The sequence below is a fragment of the Mustela erminea genome, chromosome 10, assembly GCF_009829155.1.
Source record: "Mustela erminea isolate mMusErm1 chromosome 10, mMusErm1.Pri, whole genome shotgun sequence".
Taxonomy (NCBI): Eukaryota; Metazoa; Chordata; class Mammalia; order Carnivora; family Mustelidae; genus Mustela; species Mustela erminea.
This window is the reverse complement of record NC_045623.1, coordinates 64,555,852-64,572,383: the sequence shown is the minus strand read 5'-3', so window position 1 is coordinate 64,572,383 and position 16,532 is coordinate 64,555,852. Positions and strand designations below refer to the sequence as shown.

Here is a 16,532-nt window from a genome sequence, read left to right as displayed (position 1 = left end):
GTACTCTCTGCCCTCTCACGCTGTCTGTGTGCATGGGCTGGCAGGGGCATCGTAGATTGCAAACTCCCAGCAACCCTGACAAGGAAGGTTGTCTCTGTCTCCTCAGCTGACCTGGTGATTCACCTCTGTGCTATTTGCTAGTGCTGCCTCTGTGCCTTCCTTAAGGCTTCCCTCCACCCAGAGCTCTCCCTTCTTCCTTTTACCTTCCACATCCTGCCAATCCCTGACAACAATGTCTCCAGAAAGCCCCTTCTGATGGTGCCAATCCTCACAGACCTGGTGCCCTCAAGATGTCTCCAGACTGGACCACACTGTCAGATGGTCGCTCTCTTTCTTCCACTTTCTGTTCTGCTTCATCCTCACTTCACCTGGATAAAGGCCCTCTGATCTTCCCTGTCTCATCACTCTCCGAGGGCCTCCCCGACCCCACCATTGCTCCCTGAAAATCTATGTCACTTCATCTCTGCCCTCCAAAATGATGACTTCAGTCCCTAAATGGGCCATGCCCCAGCTCATCTTTCTTGTCATTAGCTTTCAGGCTTCGGTTTACATGTTACCTCCTTTGGAAGCCTTCCTTTGGCCTTTGCCTCTAGCCACATTCAGACTAAGTACTCCTATCAGGAGCCCCTTTTGCACCCTGTTTCCCCATGACTCCTCTTACCAATGCTGAAATGAACCAGTTTATACCCTTTCCCCCTCTGACAATAAATTGTGTGAGAGCTAGGGCTTGTCTCTTCAAAGTTCCAGCCCCAGCACCTAGCCTGGTGCCTACCTAGGGTAAGTGCGTGGATGACCTATCCTGAATTAACAAATCCTCTACTGATTGCACCGAAAGTCATCATCACTCCAGCCAGTCCCCAGCACTTATCCAGTGTCCACAAGGTGTCAGACACTGGACCAGGTCCCAGGAAAGAATAAATATGGCAACCCCTGCTCTCACATGATCCCAGGCTGAGGGGACAGGAGACAACTGTGGGGTAGGGGGGTGACCCCACGGGGAGAGAGACAACCCCACTGCTGTAGCAACACAGGGAAGGAAGCCCAAACTTCATCCGAGAGAAGCGGGGTAGGGTTCTCAGAGGAGGCGGCAGTTGATGTGTTCTTTCAGATAAGGAGGAGTTGGCTAGGTTAAGGAAAGATAATTGGGTTGGCCAAGATGGAGGCAGCAGCATGTATAAAGATGGGTAAGGAGAAAAAATGTAGAAGTCCCTACATTAGAGGCAGGCTGAGAAGCCCAGGGTCATGGCGAGGTGGGCGGGGTGAGCGCAAGAGGGAAGCGGAAGCAGTGAGGCTAGAGAGGAAGGCAGAGCCCACGTGGGAAGGGCTTTGCACTGCCAGGCAATGCAACTGAGCCCTGTTCCTGCAGGCAGCGGGCAGCCATAGAAATCTTCGAACATGTTAGTCATGTGTTCACGTTTGAGCTCTAGAATGATGTCTCTAAGCACAGTACAATTTTATATCATATCCTCTCTTTACACAAACTCATTCATGACCTCCATCCTTCTCCCTGAAGACCAGTAGTTCTCAAGGCGCAGCCCTTAAACCAGCAGCATCACACCCTGGGAATTTGTTAAAAATGCGAATTGTTGGGCCATACCTGACCCACAGAATCTGAAACACTGAGGGTGGGGCCCCTCCACCTGTGCTTTAATAAGCCCTTCAGATGATACTAATGCACACTCAAGTTCAAGAACCAGTGCTCTAGACAACCTGGTCTTCTAAGAAAAGAAAGGACAAAATAATAATGCCCTTCCTTAAGATACAGAGTTCTTCAGAAACACACCAACGTGAGGGTCTCCATTGCAGTAAACCTATTCTTCCCCACAATGAACATCACAGCACACCTACTGCGTGAAGACAGAAGGCAAAATGGTTCATGCCCTTATTTATTCTGCACCTGATCCCACAGATATTGAGTGCAAACTCAATATCTTGAGCTTGAAGTTGGACACAGCTGAGCCTTGACTGGAGCAAGGCCTCCAGTGGGGAGGTAAGTCAAGAGAGGTGGGTGAGCTCAGCCCCTGGCTCTGCCTACAGGAGGGGCTGTTCTGGGGGAAATCTCTAGGTATGCATGGCTCAGTCCCCTGGCACAGAGCTCAGGCAGAAGGGGCTCCCAGCTGTGTAGGGAAGGGCATGGGGTGGGGCACTCTAGCAAACACCAATGACACATGTTTCATATTACATGCAACATTCTTTGTGGGAGCCCCAGTGAAAAATGCACATGGCTAACCATCACTTTCTAGGCAGGAGGGGCCCCAGGAAAGGGGATTTGGACTGCTGGCTTTGTCAAGAGATAGAAACAAAGTGAAGGCTTTCAGTTTGCTAGAAAAACACAGTTTGTGTTTGGGCTTTTATTTAAAGGATCAAGAGATGACCTGGATATCAGGGGATACCTGAGGAGCCCACCTGGGTCTCAAGACAATGGTAGAAAGTGCATGGGATCTGGCATCTGCCCTGGCTCCCTGACTTCCTTGCTGTGGGCAGTGGGGATCCACCCACCTGGCTGAGCTTCTATTTCCTATTTCCTCACGTCGAATATGATCATAACACCACACCTCCCAGAAAAGGCACTATGAAGGCCCTGTGAAATGGCTTTTGCAAGACAGCGTTGTAATACATATTACATAAAAGGGATTCTTATCATTATTATACACACATAATTCAGAAGGAAATATTGTCCAAGAAATTATCTGATAGTATTACAGAGTGGAAGAACTATGGATTAAGACATTCAAAACTGCATATAAATCCATCTTCACGGGGCACCTGGGTGGCTCAGTGGGTTAAAGCCGCTGCCTTCGGGTCGGGTCATGATCCCAGGGTCCTGGGATCGAGCCCCGCATTGGGCTGTCTGCTCTGCAGGGAGCCTGCTTCCTCTCCTCCTCTCTCTCTGCCTGCCTCTCTGCCTACTTGTGATCTCTGTCTGTCAAATAAATAAATAAAATCTTTAAAAAAAAAAAAAATCCATCTTCACGGCTGACTACTGGCTGTGTGACCTCAGGCAAGTGACTTCACTTCTCTGAGCCTCAGCTTTCTCATCTGAAAAAGGGGGGTAGAAAGGCTCCCAGCAGACAGGTTGCTGAAGGACTAATGCATACTCTCTGTAAATGTACCTGGCCTATAGAAGGTCCCTCCATTCAGGTAAGCACTCTAGCCCAAAGTGCCCAAAGCAGCACCGCCTGTGCCCCCGGGTTCAAGGCCACTCGAAGGGTCAGCTCTGGGCTACACATCCCCTCACTGGAGGAGAGGAAGCTGCCTGTTTCCCCTGACACATCTTTGAAAGCTATTCTTCATCCTCACAGCTCTTGAAGCCTCCCGGCTACCTCGATCAAGTTACAGGTCCATTTGTTTCCCCTCGCAAAGCACCGTGGTCTGGAAGCTGCCCCCCTTCTCCACCCTGGGGACCTGGGCCAACAGCTCAACTCTGAGCAGCACAGCGCAGCACTCCTCCTTAAGGCCCACAGAAAGTGTCACAGCTGGCCCTGTGGTCATCCCCTTATGTGTGTCTCCATCAATTTCCAGGCCCCTAGAAGCAGCCACCCCCCACCCCCAGTCTCCACTTCTCCACTTCTTTTCTTCTGAGTAAGCTCCCTAGAGGGGAGGGGGTTTCATAAACCCACATAAACCTGGCAGGTGTCTGTGAGGGATCTGACCCAAGGCAGCAGCAGGAGTGAACATTGGTGGAGCCTCCCCCACATCCTAGGCTCCTTGTATGCACAACACATCTCAGCATGAGTATCACCTTTTTGGCGGCCCCTCTCCTGTCGTCCTCCCTGACGCTGAAGTCCTGCTACACACTCCCTTAGCAAGCTGCACTGCTTCTGCACTACTTACGAGGCTGTGTTGAGTCTTTCTTCCCAGGGGAGCTTCATGAGGCGCAGGATCAAGTCTACCTCCTTCTCCAGTGATCCTCTGGCACCTGTCACAGCACCTGCCCCATTGTACATGCTTCCCATTCTACAGAATGAAGAAAACCACAGGGCCATGCTGTAGGGCTAATATCATTTTTCTGACTTTTCAGAGAGGCAACTGAGATTCCAAGAACTGAAATGTCTTAGCCAGTAAACAAGGGAGCTGAGATTCAAACCCAGCTCTCACCAGGCCTTGCTGCATCTGATTTGTATTAAGATCAGGCGGAAAATGTTAACAAAGGCAATTTTTAAAAATAAAGAAGCTGAAACTGTTTGCCCAGAACTCCCTCTCCACCCCCAACACAGCATGATTTGTACCAAGTGAGAGGACTCTGAGAGCTCTGTGCAACCCGCACAAAGCAGAGAACGGGGACAGGGGTGGCCCTTGTCCCCCAGCTGCCAGGAACCGGCTCCTCATGCAGAGCCCCTCCCCGGCTGGTCCCCACCAGGGCAGGCCATGGATGAAAAGTCTCTGGAGAACAAAGACCACATTTTCCCCTGCAAAGCAGAGAAGCCAGCACTGGGGAAACAATGCATTGCTGGGATCAAAGAGAGCAAGGCCAGACAAGGGACAAAAGCTGAGTCCCAGCAGGATAAGAATGACAACCTGCTCTCCCCCTCCTTTTGCAAAGGTCTCCAGAGAGCATACACCACCACCACCACCCCCAACCCCACACCCCGCCAACCCCTGTTCTTTGAGGCCCACCCCACCTTCCTAGCTCCCCTCCCAAAGGCCTCTCCTCCCCACACTGCAGAGTGAAAAAGCAGCCTAATTGTCCTTCCCCCTGCCAGCCATGTTCTATTCCCTTCTAGGCCTTCCCTCAAGTTTCTCATCTGCCTAATGTACCCTGCCCCTCCTTTCCTCTGCAGTGCACTTACTCAGGCTGCAGCTCAAGAACTGCTCCCTCTCTGCCCTCTGTGACCCTGTGACACCTGCACCACTTGCACCCTGCTGTGCATCTCCCCCCCCCCCACCTACCCACCCCACTGCTTCCAGTTACAGTAATGACCACCCCTGAATTACCCACCAGTGACAACGCCCGCCTCCTTGACTAGACTGGGACCACATGGAGGCTGGGACAATTTCTTAATGACTTTGTAAATGCATTGCCTAGGACAGATAGGTGAACAGTTCGTTGAATGAATAAAGCAAGGAACGGTGTAGAGTGAGCTCTCTTAAGGCATGGAAATCCAACTTGGATGAACCCAAACCTCTCTGACCTCTCAGTATCCCTCATTTACATTATGCAACTAGAATTCTTAAACTGCCTCCTCTGTTCAGGGTCTTGCTGGGTGCTGAGAATGGAGTTACAGTCCAATGGCTGGGGACCAGGAGACAGATCTTAATCAATCACATAACTAAAAATCATGGTATTTGCTGTGCTTTGGAAAGCACGGGGAAAGACCATAAAAAAGCATATTAATGTGTGCATCAGTATCTGTTGAGTGCTCACTGTATACCAGTGAGAGGTCTAGGCTCTGAGACAGACACATCAGGGAATATGTCCACTACGGAGCTAACCTAGCTTATAACAGAGGATACTGGTCCAGGCTGGGAGAACTTCCATGAGGAAGTGACAGCTGAGCCAAGATCTAATGGATGAGCCAGCATGAAGAAGGCAAAAGACAGGTGAAAAGACTGCTAGGAAAATACAAATGCCTACACACTAAAATGCCCACAAAGAGCCTGTGGCAGAAGCTGGCAGAGCAGTAAGAATGTGTGAAGGTCAGACGAATGCCCAGAGAGAGTGTGTCTTTGCCCAACATTGCCTTCATGCAGATGGAGATGGAGAAAAGGAGCCCCAGAGCCCTGGCTCCAACTCTGCTGCCTCACGATGCCCTGCAATGGTCAGAGGGATTCGAGAGACCCTTCTCTGGCACAAAGATGGGACCCAGGAGTTAAAGTACAAAGCAACCTGGGGAGGGGTCCCCCTGGAGGACCAGGCTCAACCTAGAATTCCCAATCAAGGGACAGCCACTTACCATAGCAAAACTAAGAAGTGATGCCTTATGGTGTGTTCACTCAACAACCATCTACAGTTTGTAGCGCATGTTCATACAGGAGGCCCCAACTCTTCTAAGGGCAGTGGCCAATGTCTAGGTTTCAGTGGGACTGGGCTCTACTCCAGTCTTCTGCTTAACTGGGACCTTAGATCAGTTATTTCTCCACTCTGGTCTGAATTTCCTCATTTGTCTCTTGGGACCAGTCAGTGACAGGGCTATGGTTAGGATGGTGCATTACTAGTCAGCTTAAGCCACTATAACATAACCACAGGCTGGTGGGCTTAAACAACAACAAGTTCCACATTTCCAGAGGCTGGAAGTCAGATATCAAGGTGTCAGCAGAGTTGTTCTTCTTGAGGCCTCTCTCGTTGACCCTAGATGATCTCCTTCTCCCTGTGTCTTCACATGGTCTATCCTTTGTGTCCTACTTTCCCCCTCTTATAAGGATGGACACCAGTCATCCTGGATTAAGGTTTACCCTAATGACCTCATTTTAATTTAATTACCTCTCTGAAGTTCCTATCTCCAAATATAGTCACTTTCTGATGTCCCAGGATTAGGATTTAAACATATAAATTTCAAGAGAATACAATTCAGCCTCTAACAGTTGGAATAATGCTTGCAAATTCCTGTATGATGCCTGGCACACCAGCAGGCACTAGCTAGAGAGTAGGTATCATTGGCTTTGGTATCCCAAGGAGGCATAGTAGGGCAGATGACCACCAGTTCTCCCTTATATGCTCTACTGGACAAGTGGGGGCTGGGAGGTACCAAACAAGGTATCAAGTTCTAACACTGCCACCAAGGCACCTAGACAGCCTTGGTAATACCTTGTCACCCTCTTCTTGTTAACAACAAATGGGATACATCCTGCACCCCATAATATCTACGTTCCTTTTCTTCTCACATAGTTACATTGTGCAAACAGAAAAAAGTCAAATACCCAGCTCTGGCCACACCAACAGCAAGACAAGAAGGAAGCTAAGGTTCTTCCATTTTTAGAGCTAGTCCCACAAACACTCACCAAGGACTCAGCTTGCAGCTGTCACTCTGAACGTGTGATTGAAGCAACTTCAGAAAACATTCTCTTCCTCACCTTTCCCCTACTGCCCTACCCAGCAAGTGGGAGCAGCATTTTTCTTAGAGGCAATCAGTTAGAATATTATCAGGCAAAGAAGACATAACTTAGGGAGCTGTCCAGATAAGACTTGCCTGTTCCCGAGTCACTCATTGATATTTTAGGCAAGATTCATCTATTTGGCAACCTTCCCTGCCCTGACCTGGCCTGCCTTGGCTTGCCCAGAACAGCTAACCCTCCAGGAGCAGGAGACAAGGCCAGAGTACCAACTTTGAGGTAAGTTCTCATCCTGCTGCTTGTTTGGTGAGATGCTAAAAAGGTCATTGGTTTTTGTGGGTTTTTCTAAAGACTGCATCGGCACAGAGTTTTTGCAATGTGAGCCCAGGCAGTTCCTAGAGATTGGCTTTAGTCTATTGTATTTGCTTCCTCTTTGAATCCAGTCAAATCAAGACAGTGAGGTCAAAAGAGATGAGTGAGCGCAGGAGAGATGCTGAAATGGCACTTTGGCACAGCAGGAAAAACAAAGTGGGTTTTGAAAAGGTGCTAATTGGTCTCTGAGCCATTGAGGCCCTATTTGGGAGCTCACTGTGCTCCATTCTGAGCCCCGTATTTTGTGCTGATTTTCAAAATGACCCATGCTCATCTCAGAAAATTTGGAAAATATAAAAATGTAAAGAATATACACATATACACACAAACACATTTATACACACATACATACACAACTCATAAGCTTCTCATCTCCAGATATTATGGAAATAATTATTAACATGGGGGTGTATTTCATTCCAGTCTTGCTTTATGTTAAGTTGAAATCATACTGGAGATAATGCTTTATACCTTGTTTGTGTGTGTTTTTTAGCTTAAATGAGGTATAACTGACACAGCTTGCTTGCCTTAATTGGCATATTATCATAAGCCTTTTTTTTAAAAAAAGCCTTAAGGTCTGCAAACCACCCATTGAAGGAATGTACCACTGTTAATGAGCCACTTTCCTGCTATGAATGTTTCAGTTAGTTCTGTTTTCTACTTTATTGTGGAAATAAATTTTATCTGTTGGTCTGTTATAAATAATGCTATCTTGGACGTCCATGTACTTTATCCTTTTTTTTTTTTTTTTTTTTTGAGGGACTGTCACATCTTTAATTTCCTACACTGTACTCTTTTTTTTTTTTAAGATTTTTTAAATTTATTTATTTGACAGTCAGAGATCACAAGTAGGCAGAGAGGCAGGCAGAGAGGAGGAAGCAGGCTCCATGCTGAGCAGGGAGCCCAATGTGGGCTTGATCCCAAGACCCTGGGATCATGACCTGAGCCAAAGGCAGAGGCTTAACCCATTGAGCCACCCAGGCGCCCCTCCTACACTGTATTCTTGAAGCAACCCTGAGAATGAAGTAGTATTCACATGGAGGAGATGAGGAACCCAGAAGCCAAGTGATGATATGTAGCTGGTAAACCCAGAACTAAAGCAGAGCCTACTTCTTGAGGCTTCAAGCCCAAGCTCACTTTTCCACTCGGTGCTTTGTGTTACAAGGTGAATGCCAGGACTGGGAACAATCTGACAGCCACATCTCATCAGGAAGAATTGGAGGAACCAGGAATTCTGCACCTAGCGGACAGAAGACTCAAAAGCAACAATTTCTTCCAGCAGCTGCCAGGACAACAGATTGCCTGAGGCAAAAGCAAGCAAGCACTTCTATATGGAAATTAGAGATGATTTCCATTCCACATAAGGAGAAAGTGTGGTGCCATGGGTTTGACCTGAGTGTGAATTCCTGCTCTAACACTTACTGATTGTGTGACCTTGAACAAGTCGCTTGTGTTCTACGAAACTTAATTCCTACAAATTTAAAGCATATGAGGCTCACCTGAGGGTTAGTGCACATTTGGTACAGTTGGATTTATACCAGGGGCTCAAAAAATGTTCACTATTGTTTTTATCACTCTGTTACAGTTGTCCAATCCCAGAATGGGTGATGTTGGATATTCAAGCAGACCTGGGATATCATATATAATAGAAGCAGCCAGAGGCTGAACCAAACCACATCTAAATCACATTGTAGAAAAAATGTGAGCCAGAGATAGGAGCCCTGGACAAAAGACCTTGCTGGATTACTTAGCAGTCGAGGCCCAAGGACAAACGACTTGCGCTTTTGGGGCCTCAGTCACCTCATTTATAAAAATGGGTGTAATCACAATCCACTCCTCCCTCGGCTACTGAGGGAAAGAGAGGAAACTGTTGATATGCAAGCACTCGTTGTAACTCCAAAAATCCCCACCAAAGTCCATTGATTTTATGATTATCATTCCAACTCAATGATGCGATGACTCTCCCAGGGTTGTACAGAGAAAATACAATTGCTGCCTCCTGGACTTCTGTATTTTATGTAGCTGTTTAGAAAGAGAGCCAGCAGGATGAACTGTGCATGCCTGGAGTTTGGACGGGCTCATGGCACTGCCGGTGGAACGGCCTTTCATCTCCCAGGAATGTCTGCAGTATTTACAGAACAGAGAGATAGCGCCTCGTTTCCAGGGCCGAGGCCAAGCCAGTGAGGACCCTTCCCCAACCCCCTCACCTCTGGGTGTGGGACACTCACAGGTGTTGGACAGCTGACCCTTTGGGCTGGAATTCAGTGAGCTCAGCCTGACACATCTTCCATCAATTTCCTTGGGAAAGAAAGAGCCCAGTGCAGCAGCCTGCATGCATTTGTCTGCTCTCAGCCGTCCCTGTTGTCTTGGGGATTTTATTTGCTCACTGATCTCAGTGCCTAACTGGTGCCCTTCACTCGAATGTCCGTTACATGAGGCCAGACGTTCTTGATCCTCACTGCTCCGACTTCCATCCCTCACTTAGAAATGGACAGGAACCGCATTCAGAGGAAGAGGTGGCTCATAATAACTTCACCCCATAAATTTTAATTATGTGTCTTCTTAACCAACATTAGCTTTCCTCCACTGAAGACTTGGGATTTATATCAATCCCCCAACATTCTCCTTAAAGTAAATCTGGACAGATGAAAGCTCTGAACATAGATAGACCTGATCATAAATACCAGTTCTGGCATTTATTTGTGATGTAAAGCAAGGCAGTACGTAGACTAAAGGAGAGAATGAATGTGACACCCTAAGCCTGCTGCCTAGACCACTGAGAACACTCTGTAAAAATTAGCTGTTGCTTAGCTGTTGTACTAGCTGCAGGATCTTAGGCAATTTACATAGCTTCTTTGAGTTTCAGCTTCCTCATCTGGAAAAATGGGTCATCTGTAAAGGGTGGCTGGGGAGAAAGAAAGTTTCACACTTGGAACAGGTTAGGTTCATTTTCTCCTTCTTCCAGTTAGCCAACTGTTTCCTTGCATGTGGTTTAAAGGCACATCAGAGTTTCAGATTCCTTTGATATAAAGTATAAATAATCATACTCATTTTTCAGGGTTGCTGGGAGAATGAGAGAGAGTATCTGGAAAGTTCCTAGTGGGAAGAACCACTATGACATTATTCTTGATGGGTGACTGGCAGAATGATTACCACTTTAATTCTGAGTGGCAGTGATTTAAATGTGGCATGTGAAGCCATCACCTTCTTCAAAGGGTGAGAGAGTATAATCACCAGCCAACATCGCAGCAAGCAGATACTGGAGGCAGATGCTGTGCGTACAGCTGATGGGCCACATAAATTAAATCAGAACCAGGCTCAAATGACATAGCAGCCACTAAGTGCTTTGGTACAGAAGATGACTGCTCTTCCATCTGTCCTTCCCAGCCTTGCCCTGCCCCAGTTCAGGAGTGGATATTCCTTGAGATCTGAATGCATGGAACAGTCAAATAAAAGACTCATGCTTCCTAGTTTTCATTCCTTCCTCAACCCCCACGTCTGCACTGGTCACTCCTCATGTAAAAGCGACTTTGTCAGAGGACTTTCAGTTTAAAGAGCTTCAGTGAGTTTCTAATATCTCCCAAATGAAGCTCAAATGCAAAGCACCAAGCTAAGATCTGTTAGAATTTTCCCCCACATATTCTGAGGTGAGATCATGGTATGGCAGGGCAGGGGCTGTGGACTAGGAATCACACAAGCTGAGCTGAAGACCGGGGCCACAGAATGCCTCAATGGTGTGGACAAGTTTCCTAGAAGAAACTAGTGACAAGCCCTCAGGTACTACGAGAAAGCAGCTGGTGCTAGGCACTTCTGTCTTGTTACTTCAGGTGTCCTCACAACAATGGTTGTGAGCAGAGATGTTTATTGACTCCATTTTGCAGAAGTGGGACAGAACTCAAGACTAAGCCACTGATGACAGAGTCTCTGTGCTCACTTCCGGTATAAAACATGGAGGCCCCAGAAATGCTTCCCCGTGGGAAACAGAAGGACCACCCCCCACACACACATCGTGAGGTTCAGAGCTTTTGCCAGCATCCCCTCGGCTTGGGTGTTGGTACTCTTCCTGGCCTCATCATCCTTTTAACTTGATCCATGGCTAAGCCAGAGAGACCAGTTGGTATCTAGAAGGAGCACGGTTTTAATAAAAATCTGCCAAGTATTCTGGAAGCCGGGACACATCACCAGACCCCCCCATCAAAAAGAAAGGAGCAGGCAACTCCCCCTACCCAGCCTCGTCTAGCACAGGCCCCCCTGTTACACTTTCTCAAAGTTCCATTGCATTTACCTGTAGCTCGGAGAATTATACACAGTGGGAGCATGGAGGCTATGGAGTTCATAAGGGCAAGAATTATGTCTAAGGTGCTGATCACCATGCCCTCAGTGCTGAAAGAACAGATGATTAAGAAGCCTGTTTTACTGGGCAGCGCTGTGTGTCCAGCATGAATTGCAACAGGAAGAACAGCTGAGACAGGTCATGTGGGTTCACACTGATGTAACTGCTGGCCAGTATTTGTTAAGCCATTAACAGTGAAAAGGAGACTAAGGTGAATTTTGCTTACAAACTCTTAGCAGAGCAAAAGTTTCACCCTCGAGGACCTGAGGTCAAGTCCCACTGCTGCCCCATCTCCCACTACATGACGTGGGGAGGTGTCATGCCCTTCCTGGGATGAGAGGAGGTGGGGTCAGTAGATTTCACAACTTGCTTCCAAGTCTGTTATGCACATTTCCCACTGGCTAATTCCTTTAGCTCCAATGTCTAAGGATGCTTCAAAGAGAGCTGAAATTATGTCCTAAATATTGGAATATTAGAGGCACTACTTAGGGTAAAACACATGTTGACCAACCCCCTCCCCACTTCAGAAGGGTGCAAAGATTTAGGACATCGGTAATTCAAAAGGAAAGAGAGGCCCCATCTATTAGGATTAGGGTTTTTAATGTGACCAGAGGGATTCTCAAGTTCTCTCTCTCCCATGCTCTCCCTCTCTTCCTTATATACACACATTCCCCCACACCAAGTTAATCCTACCTCCCACGGGGACAAAAAAAAAAAAGAAGATGAGAGATAGGAGACGGAACTGGCATTAGCATCCTATCTACTCCCCCTTCTCTAGGTTATTCTTGTTTAAAGCCTAGTTCAACCAAGCACAAAACATCGCCTCATCAAAATCGCCCATGGTGGGGAATCACATCTGTTCAAATGCATATTTCTAGGCCCCATGCAGATCTCCACTGGCCCTCTTCCCACTGCTTATGCTTACTAACTTCTGAGACTCACTGCATAAATGTATAGTCCACTTTGGGGACAATTCAAATGTGCCACTTTATACACATACACACATACACACACACACACACACACACACGCACACACACATTTATATTTACATTTATTTATAATGTTTATTTATTTCTAAAGTGAGACCTTGAAGTATATGAAATCACCAACATTTAATCATTTTTGACCTTCAAAAGTAGCAATTTCATGTGATTCAACTTGAACCACTGGCAGATGTGATTCAGACCTCAGCAACCTTCCAGGTAGGTATGTTACTCCTATTTTAAAGCAAAGGACAAAGGCTCTTCGGGGCTCCACATCTTGCTGAAGGACATGCTATCAGTGGGAGGCAGAGGATGATTGAAACACAGGTTCATCTGTGTCCACCCACGTCCAGCCCTGTGTCCCTGAATTTGGCGACACCACCCCTCAGGACAACTGAAACACGAGACCGATGTGCACTGATTTGGCCCCAGTGTCTGAGGCTGGCGCCACCTCTGGCTCAAAACAGGCTGTGAGTTGGTCCCTCAAGGCCTGGGCTGTGTGTGCAAGTTTTCAGAAAGCTTTGTTTCTCGTCAAGGACTAAACTGATGTTTTTCCTGGAATGGCTTCTGGAAGGGAGCATGATTGCCGATTAAATATGAAGTGGTTTGAAACCTCAGTGTCTCTCTGGATAACGTAATGTATACTTCTGACGACCAGGAAGGGGTGCCAAGGGGCTGTCTCCTCAGGGTTATTTACGTGTCCGGGTCTCCAACACCCCCTCTGGAAAGCTGCTGCCGTGACCCTCTTTGGGTCTGACGCCCCCTGAGGGATTCGTGTCCTGAAGTGGCCTGAGAGCTGGGAGGGAGGTCTGCTGTCTCCAAAGCCATCAGCTCTGCTGGCTGAACCCTCCGGGCCTGCTGAGAGCTGGCTGCAGAGCTCTGTGCCCAGAGGAGGAGGCAGAGACACACAGACATACAGGGTCTCACCATCTTAGTCTGAGGTTGAGAGACCCTCACCCATGATGCTCCGGACAGAATCCTGGAGGCGGGTGGAAGGAAAAAGAGCAGCTTTGTCTAAAAGGGCCTCCTATGTTATATCGATCATCTCTTTGAATTCTCCAAAGAACCCTCAATATGGTTATTCCTGTCACCATTTCATAAATAAGAAAAACTAAAACGCAGGAAAATGAATACTCTTCCCAAGTACACAGAGGATTTAACCGAGGACTAATTCCAAAGTCCCTGTTCACTTCAGGAAGGAAGGGGCAGGTAAGGGAGAAGGAGATTAGTCTTCTGCCATGCAATGCCCTGGATAACTTCCTCTCCATTATCTTCTTTATTCCTACCATTCCTATGAGGAAAACAAAATTAAGCCCATTTCACAGGTAAGAAGAGTTTAGAGTTTAAGAATAATGCAGTGTTTGCCCAAGGTCACACATGCAATAAAAGTTAGAACCAGGCTACAGTCAAGGCTGGTCCTCATTTCCCGCTCCCTTGCACTGGCTCACTGATGATGAGTCCCCAAATCTGGATCTCTTCCTAACCCTACCTCTAACCAGTGTGTAATCAGAGGCAAATCTTTCACTAATTTCAACCTCAGTTTCCCCTTCTGAATAATGAAAAGGCAGCAAGAGTGTCTCGGGTTTGTAAATATGAAACAAAAGAGGCCCATCAGAATAGTCTCTACATGTCAGAGAGACAACTTGGCTCCTGGCTGGGTTAGAAATAAATACTGTTTAAGTAGATGGTCCTTGAGCCGACTTTGTATAGGGAAAATATCTCAGAAGACACCAAAAGCATTTATGTTGGTCACTAGGGAGAGGCTGGCAGGGGGACTGGGATGTAGGAGTGTTTGGGAGAAGCAAGAAGCTTCAAGAAACCCTTGGAAAGTCCCACAAACAGCTCATGCAGCCACCAAGGCACTCAGCCACAACAAGAAAAGTGTAGGTGATCTGGGGCTTGTGTAATGTGATTCTAGGGTTGCTGAGAAACGAGGTGATATTTTCTCCATATGTGCCTGTAGTAAATGTACTACCAGGTCATCACCCCCAATTTTCAAGCCCCCGACATCGACAGGAGTCAGGGCATGCAAACATTCAGTCCTGGGCCACCAATCACAGGACAGTCAATGAGAGACCCAGAAAATGGAAAAAAAAAAAACCTCATTTGTTGCAAACAAAATGAGTCCAGGACCATAGTCAATAAAAGTAATAAATACAGTATTTTTTTTGTTTTACCTAATAGAAGTAATAGCAATAAAAAGGAAACTAAAGTCAAATGAGAACAGTAACTGTGACCATTTCCAGAGCTCTTCCTTTGCGCCTACGTACCAGTCCCTTTCCATATACTATATTTGTTAACTCTTACTACACCTTCATAAAAAATACTTACTATGGCCACTTCACCATTTTGGCCCCTTGAGGCTCAGAGAGGTTGAGTAATTTATATGAAATCAAACAGCATGTAGCTGGTAGATTGGGAACCTGAACCTGTGTCTGTGACTGAATGCTCCCACGACCCTTCACTGAACCATGAGGCCTCCTAGAAGAATGTCATTAAGTTAATAAGTCACTTTCCCTTATTAACTGTGCCACCTAGGTTAAGGCATTGAACCTCTCCAAATCTCAGTTTCCTTCTCTATAAAATGGAGTTGTGTGGGGACCAAGAACATTATAATTGGTTCACATACTTGGCCAGTCATTCCACAACAAGCTGTGGGGCTCCCCCTGTATATGGGGCACTGAACTGGGTTGTTCAGTGGAGCTGGAGCTGAAGGGAGCTGAAGGAGAGTCTCTGCTGACAAGGACAAAGGACCCCAATGCAACTAGCCCAAGGCAACATGCAAAGCATTATTAGGGCACTGACTGCGCACCCAGCAGCACCAGTTAAATGTTCAGGGTTCTTAGAAACCTCACATAAATTATTATTATTGCTGGTCACTGGAACATTAGAGGCTCATTTCCCTTCTGAGTCTCCCTTCCTGGGCTCTCCCTTCAGATCCCACATTCCTCAGATGGACACTTGGGCCAACAGAATTTGTAAATGCGGCTGGTTGCAGAACTTGCAACACAATGGACTTTTTTTTTTTTTTAACCCTCCAGGAGCTGATAACTTGGAAAATCCCAAAGGTGACTCAGAGACTTTCAGGAAAAGTGACCATGGCTGAGGCCACTAAAGCCCCTGGACTCTACCCTCCCCAGAGCTGCCCCTTTCCTGGGGCAGACCTGGCCTGAGCTGCAGCCTACATACCTTCTCATGCCCTGTGGCAGTTGAGGGAGAGGGCACCCAGTGGGGTCTCCGCATCCAGGTTCTACTTGCTCCTCAGCTCTGTGTCAGTTGTGGGTCCCTGGGCAAGTCCCTCCAAGGTCAGCGTCCTCTTCTATAAAGTGGATACAGAACTGCTACCCTCTTTTCCTCCTGAGGCTGCTGTAAAAACTCAAGGGGAAAGTACAATATTATGCAATGATTTACCTATAAGAAAGAATCCATTTATTCTCCATTTGCTGAGCACACACTTTGTGTCACAAGCTGACCACAATACCTAATATTTATTGGGTACTAATTCCATATATCAAATTAGTTAATAATTCTACATTGAATTTCATATATTAAATGTGATAACATATGTTCTTAAAAAGCTTAATTTTACCTATATTAACTAATTTAATTCTCATAATAAGCCTGTAGGCAGACAGTTTCTGTATACCCATGTTACAGAGGGGGTAGCTGTTCACAGAGAGGTTAAGTGACCTGCTTAAGGCCACAGAGACACAGCAGTGGAGTGAAGAGCTGGACTACAAACCCAAGCAGGATAGTTCCAGAGTTGTGCCCCTAACCTTTATACACCTCCCTCTCCAGGGGCAAGATGTGGTTTCTGCCTTCAGGAACTTCATGGCCCAGCAGGAAAGAGA

The 16,532-nt window shown here is 46.9% G+C and overlaps 1 long non-coding RNA gene across 3 annotated transcripts in view; it reads right to left on the bottom strand.

The window, feature by feature from the left end:
- LOC116568152 overlaps window positions 1-16,532 on the bottom strand; it is a 69,197-nt gene that overhangs the window by 29,643 nt on the left and 23,022 nt on the right. For 2 of the 3 annotated variants that reach the window (XR_004276520.1, XR_004276521.1), the window contains one exon: window positions 15,871-16,047. This is a non-coding gene — a long non-coding RNA (uncharacterized LOC116568152). Of the gene's footprint in view, window positions 1-15,870; window positions 16,057-16,532 lie in introns of all 3 variants that reach the window. The other variant, XR_004276519.1, reaches the window with a different exon arrangement.